This window comes from Papaver somniferum, chromosome 4 (assembly GCF_003573695.1).
Source record: "Papaver somniferum cultivar HN1 chromosome 4, ASM357369v1, whole genome shotgun sequence".
In the NCBI taxonomy this organism is placed as follows: domain Eukaryota; kingdom Viridiplantae; phylum Streptophyta; class Magnoliopsida; order Ranunculales; family Papaveraceae; genus Papaver; species Papaver somniferum.
Genome location: NC_039361.1, coordinates 37426718 through 37434205, shown reverse-complemented (window position 1 = coordinate 37434205; position 7488 = coordinate 37426718).

Genomic DNA, 7488 nt, shown 5'->3' with positions numbered 1-7488 from the left:
TCATGGATACACAACTTGATATGAATCATTGGTGCTTGGAGAAGTCCGCTTTATCGAGTAATACTTCAGAGAATGATTAATTATGAAGGGAGGATGTTTCTCATGAAACCGTTGTTGATGCTAGATCACGATTGAATTTTCACCATAAATTCTTGTTGATGTCGAGACCATGGATGGAGTTCCTCCAGATATCCTTGTTGATGTCGGTTCAAAGTTGCTCTAGAGATCGAAAAGGCTAGATTATCGACATAGTCTTTGCTCCTCCATCCAGAGAGCCTTTACATGCACGAAGTAATTGATGGGTTGAGAATTCTTAAGATGAAGGTGTATTTGGAGTTCAACCCAAATCTCCTGAATATTGTGACTGTACTATGAAGTGGTTTTGTCAGGGAATAGATGTTGTTGCGGCAGATTGCAGCATCGGTCTTCATTATGAATGTGATCGGTAAAGAGAGGAAGTTATTCAGTCAAGAAGGGGTTTGTAATGTAGAAATGTCCCGATGATTAAGTTTCATGGAATCACATCAGATAGCAATAAATAGATTTGAATTGACCTTTCCAATAAGATCAAGTCCCCAGTGTATGTTGAAGGAGTTTGTGCCATCCATGGATGAATGATGTTGCATCTGCTTCAGAAGTCTTATCATGGGATAATGAAGACTTATCAATTGTAGTTTAATTACACTTTGATTGTGCTGGTGTTGAATCTGTGTATCATCGTCGAGATATTTGTGCTGAAGCCAGATGTGTCATTATCGAAAGTGTACTCTTTGATTGTGAGTATAATTTGATGGCTTCTTAGATGCTTGAGCGTTGAATCTTATATTCCATAAGCATCGAATGTCTTTTGATCACCTCGGCCCTGAGTATCTTCTGTTGATTCAGCATTCCTGTCGTTGCGGTGGGATTCAACACTTGTGCAGACATCAAAGCTTTCTGATATTGTGGGACAGATGGACACTCCTGCAAGGCTACAGAGAAACGCCCAAAGTGTTCTTTTCCATGCTTGAATGTCTCAATGCTCGATTCAGATAAATGTCAGATTCAACCACTTGGTAAAATACTAACGTGGTGATGCTACCATTCATAACGTCTTGCAGAGTTGCTAGCAGAATTGAGTCCCCATGCCAGGATAGCATGTGAGGAAATATACGACATAAACACGGAAAGAATGAGACTTGCCTGAGTGGGAACCTCTTGATGAATGTTTTTGCATCTTTTACAGGTTCTTGCTTCAACCCTGTCAAAGTTCGAAATTCCCCGAAGTGCTCTGATGGTGGAATGTCCGCCAAATCTTCTGGATCAGAACTTTCTTCGTTGGAGAGATGTACAAGCGCTTTATCAGTAGCTATCTTCTTAGTGTGGATCCACGCTCGTCTGAAGAACACGTTATATCCTGGATCTTCCTGATTATGTGAAACTTGATTTCTGTTCAGGTTGAACTTATGTTCACTTTGAGAGTGATGTAGCCATAAGTATTTTCGAGCATTCCTTCAAGGTCTCTGATTGAAATGGGATCACGGGTATCTTCTTGTCGAGTGATGCCTGCGGCTCTGATGGTTTTCAGTGGAATGATGTTGATGGCGGTGTCAGCATCGATCAACATTCTTCCGAATTCATTTCCTCTAAGATGGACTGTGGTAAGCAGTCCCCAGTCGTGCATATCCTTGTCTGTGGATGAAGATTCAAGGAGTATTTCCAGGATGGACAGACTCTGACATAATGTAATTCGGTGATGTGAACATGTCTTTCCTTTGTGCCTTAGACAGATAGAGAAATTTCACAGATATGCTCGATCAATGATTGAACTGTTTCTTTGACTGGTTGTTCAGAGAGTGTAAAGGTTCTGATTGGGAGAGGATTCTTGTGCACTCCTTCAGTCTCCAATTGAAGTTATTGTGGATCAACCTTCTCTTTGAAGATATGCTTCAAAATATTGCGGTTACTTGTTGGATGATGTATCTATCAAGGTAACGGTACCTAGGATTCTCCATTTCTTCTCCAGTTGCCTCTCTCCTGATGAACGACAATTTGATTGCACCATCTTGAACCCATACTTCCAGTAACTCGATCACTCCTTCATGAGAAGAGAGAAGTTTGTGTTTGTCTGATCATTTCCTGTTCATTGATGCCGGGTCGAGGTTTGTGCTTTTCAGGATCGGTTATCTTTTCCTTGCGCCTTCAGAGGAGCCTTGGATGTTGGAGAAGCGCTCCGATGATGTGACCCATCTTTCATTTCAGCAACAACGTTGGCTGGGTATTATACTGATTGTTGAATATGCATCGGCTGCTTCTAGGTTCCTCGACCTTGTAGACTTTGCTCTTTCCAGTAAAGCAGGCTCAATGGTCGTTGATCGCTTAGCCGCTTCATGAAGTTCTGAAAAAATCTGGAACCGTAGATTTTCCAGTAAATCTCTATTGACCGGGATCATTCTGTTGACGCACAAGTATCCAAGTTGTTTCTTTGTGACGTTTGGATCGTGGAAATCCAAGGCTTGAACTCTGAACCTTTTCACATTGTCATTGGGATGTTCATTGCTCCTTTGAAACATATTTCCTTGATTAGAGAGAGTGACTTATTCTGAAACGAAGAAATTTTTTCTGTAGAAAGCATTAATCATCTCTCCCCAACTGGTGATGCTTCTTGTTGTGATGTTGTTGTACCAGGTATATGCTCTGCCTGTCGGAGCCTTGAAAATTCCTTGGACGAGATGATTGTGTTCATGCTCTCCCAATGATTCTAAGAATCGAGAAACGTATTTTCGAGTGTTGCTCGTTCTGTTGTAAAGTGTGAACGTTGGAGAAGTATTCCCTTCGGAAGAGGAATCTTTTGTGTAGCATGAAGATATGGAGGTTGGTGACGGTGACAGATGATGTCTTGTCTTTTTCTCGATCTTTTAAAAAGCGTTTCAGGTCCTCTCGAGTGATGAAAAATTGCAGGTTCCTTTGCTGGTAGATCGTCTGCAGCTTTGCGAACTTATTCATCATCTACAACATGGATTGGAGAGATTTCAGGATCAGCTGTTGAAAATGTTTCTTTAGATTTTCTTTTCTCGCGCTGAGGCTGAGTTTGTTCAGACGCAAGATTGTCCGTGAGAGTTTTGAGATAAGCACGCAACTCTTTCTGTGTTGCAGCCATATCAGTCTGAACCTTCACGAGATTAACTATGGTAGGCTGATTTCCCCTGGTTTCTTCAGAAGATTCGCTAGGAGGTGGATTGTTGATAGTGCCAGTACCATTACTTGCAATATTGACATGAGTGATCACTGGAGCACCAACACTCAGAGTAGTAGTAGTAGTAGTAGTAACATGTTGCATTCCATTTCTGGCTGGAGGAGCGGTATTAGCGGTGCCACTAGAGTCTTTAACGTTGAGAGGAGTAATACTTGCGGTGGTAGTACTACTAGAACTTGCGATGTTAGAGTCGGGTGTTGAACCCGGATTGGTAACTGAACTAGACCTAAGACCGACTATCTTTGTGATAATTGGAATTGTAACCGAAAGAATGATCTCCCATTGTGGTCGCCAATCTGTAGATGGGGAAAAACGATTTGCTGGTTTTTACGGAATTGAGGAGACGCCCGTACGGAGGAAGTTCCTTGAACCGAGTAAACTGCTTAACCTCACACATATGCGCTGCAAGAAGGGAATGCTTTAAGTTAGAGAGATCAATCTGTAGGACTCCGGCCTAAACCAAGACAATGGTCGTTCCAGAGTCAATTCGGTCACAAGAGAGGATGAGTCGATCTATGGGAGGGTAGCTGGGAAATGTGTGAGATCAATGGTGATCGAAGATCGTAGGTACATTATGTATTCTGCGTGAAGAAATAAATAATCTCTGATTGATTGAATTTGCTCTGTTGAGAGTAATTGCTCAGATGTTGAGTTGTTAATCTCTTGTTGTCCGTTTGACGTAAGATTGTCTTTTCGATAAAAAATTGTCTTGTTTTCGATCATGATTCAGAGACTTATTTATATTGCTAGAATTGTAAACACCTTGATCCCATGTAGTGTGACAGTTGATGAATTCAAAGAGTGGGGAAGTGGAAATCGTTTTAAAAACCAGTTGCTCATCGTGCGGAGACTTGGTTGATTTTCCATCCAGTACTTTGCTAACTCCTTCAACTGATTGCACGACTTTCTCACATTCCCATCTTGTGGATGAACACACATGCCGTAGACCTCCAGACCAAACCCTAGTTAATATCCCCCCATGTGACACAATTGGTGTCTCGTGATTGTGGAGTCTGCGAGGCAGACGTGTATTTAGTTAGTCAGTTGCTGACTTCATGACTTCATGGTACGATGAGTCCTTGTATTGCTGAGTCGAACGTGATTTGCAAATGTTCTGAGATTCATGAATTGAACGTGTCTGTTGAGACAGAGGTATAATTCTCAAGTAAATCTTGATAATTAAGGTGAGCAAATATTGCTCGTTCGATGGATTGTTGAATATTGATAGTTGAACCAATATTTCTTGGTTTGAGCAAATATTGCTCATGTGAGCAAATATGCTCGTTTGATGAATTATTGGTAGCATGACCAAATAAAATATTAAACTAAAAATACTAGCAATTGAACCAAGTTTAATTAATAAAATGTTGATCATGGGATCATCGTAAAATTATTAGCGTTTGAATCTGGAATTATGAACCTTGGACTCGAAACCCTAATTCGATCAATTGATGATTAATTGATGGTTTATTGAAAATTAACCATGGAATGAAGGAGGGACCGGCTACATGGGATGATGGGTCGACCAGCGCCTAGATGCTCGAGTGAACAAATACCAAAGTCTTTTGAAAAGTTGGTGAAAGGATGATTAAATGCTGGTCTAATCATTTATTAAAATAATGCTCGTCTGAGCCTTAGGTGATAAAACCTAATTAATTATGAAACTGTCCCTGGTTGGTTACCGGATCGAATGACGATCGTTTTATGATGTTCCAAAATTATTTGGAAGAGTTTTGGACCCAATACGTGCAATTGCGCAAATTAGGTCAAATTGTGAAAATGCGTGGGACCGGATCCTTGCAAGCCAAAGAGCCAACCTTGGTCGGTCAAGGTAATATGCTCACGTCGCCAAAATTTTTTCGTCTCAGTCCTGAGAATTTTGATATTTTCTGATGCGTGTTTGAGCAACATTTTAAGAAAATATGAAGAAATCAAGGATTTTGCTGAGACTGAGGAAAATTTCATAAGATGAAGGAAATAATAATAATAATAATAAATTAAGGAATCATGAAGCGTGGGACCGGCTATGGCCAAGGCATGGCCGGCCGGCCAATGAACCCGGTCCCATGGCACTTTTCCTAATTTTATATTATTTTCATGATTTTAGGGAAATATCATGAAATCAAGGAGTTTGTTGAAACCAAGGAGTTTTATTGAAATCAAGGAGTTTCCTTGAAGTGAAAGAGTTTCTATGAGATGAAGGAAACAATTAATAATAAAAATAAGGGCGTGTGGGACCGGCTTGGGCATGGTCGCCGGCTATGCCCGGTCCCGTGAATTTTCCCTAACTTTATGTATTATTTTCATGATTTGAAGGAAATACCATGAAATCAAGGAATTTCATAGGATGAAGGAAAGAATAATAAAATAATAAGGAATGTAAGGTGTGGGACCGGCCACAACTAGGGCATGACCGGACGGCTAGTAGGCTTGGTCCCACACACCTTTCCTAATTATTTATTATTTCCTTGATGTGAAGGAAATACCATGAAACTGAGGAGTTTCCTTTTTATACGAAGGAATTTTGTTCAAATGAGGGAATTTTCATGAGATCAAGAAAAATAATAAAAATATGATAAAATATAAAATTAGGTGTGGGAATGGCCACGATACGACCACCCGGCCAGTGGGTCCAGTCCCCCAGCGCCTTGATTAATATTTTATTATTTATTATTTTCTTCCCATTTTTCATAGGTTCATCGTTCCTTCGTATTTTGGAATGCTCGTTCGTGCATTCAGGTGCTCGTTAGTGCATTATTGCTGAGTACACTTGCACCATTTCAATCGGGGCTTACTCGATAGTGGCTCAGATGCCCGTGTGTTGAATATTTATTACTAACCCATGGAATTCTGCTGAGAAGAACCATGAACTGAAGTAACGAAATATTATGAAAAATATATAATATTTTCCAGGGATTCAGTTAATGAATCTAATGATTTAGGAATAATTAATTGATGGCTCTATACTAGTGCGATCGTCTAGGAGCATTAATTATTCAGGAATTGAGTGATATGAGCTTGTTGAAGCGTCATATTCTTTTATATAATCAGGGAAAACATTGTTACATCCTGAAAACGTTATTGCTTTATACTAACAGGAAAGCTGTCTAGGAGCCGTCCGATCTTTCGATTTTATATATAAGTAATTACTGAAATTGCTCAGTATTCATGAGATATGTCGTTGCCTCAGCTGAGAGACTACACATCTACATATACTCTGAGAAACAGTATTCTCAGTCAGAGATTCTTGTGGCATAAGATTTCATGCTTCGATGAGAGACATGAGCCTTAATACTCCTCTGATTTCTGGATCAGGATCATATATAGTTATGGTTTTAAGGAAATGAGGAGACGACCATGCGGAGGAGGTTCCTCAAACCGAACAAACTGCTTAACCTCGCACAGATAGGGCTGCACATGGGACGGGACGGTACGTGTTTTTTCCTATCTCGGTACATGTACCTCTTTATGGCCGGTACCTGTACCTTGTACTCATGTACATGTGCAGTATGGGACGGGACTAACCTGTACCTGTTTAACTCGGTATGGGACGGGGCGGTATCGGTTCTTTACCCGTAGCGTATGTAAAATTATAAAAAAGAGAATAAAGCAAAAAATCTTCTAAGTTCTAAGTTCAAATAAAGTTATGACCATACCAAAAATTCCAAAACCTTAAAATCAAAAACCAAAAAATTACAATCAGTTTCAAATCTAAAGAAATCAACAAAAACTAAATAGAAATGAACAAAAACTAATTTGTTTTCAAAAACCCTAAATATTATTAGACGGTATTACTTGTTGCTCGGTATTACGGACGGGACGGGAATAGCCTAGAACTGTTACTTGTACCTACTCTTGGCATTGTACCAGTTTTTGGTACTTGTACCTATCCCATCTGATCGCGGTCCCGGACGGTACCGGTACCGTTCCACGGGACGGAAATGTTCATGTGCATCCCTACACACAGATGTACTGCAAAGGGAGTGCTTGAATTCGAGAGATCAATCTGTAGGCCTAAACGAAGACAATGGTCGTTCCAGAGTCAATTCGGTCACAAGAGAGGATAGGTCGATCTTTAGCAGGGGAGCTGAGAAATGTGAATGTGTTTAAGGTTTCTGCAAGTTTGACGAACTCTTGAGTTCGAATAAGTTCTGGTTGATTAATCGAATTCTTGAGAGTGAATGCTCGGATAAAGTTATCTGTTAGACGAATGTTTTCCTTCAATCACGGATTCAGAGACTTATTCATATTGC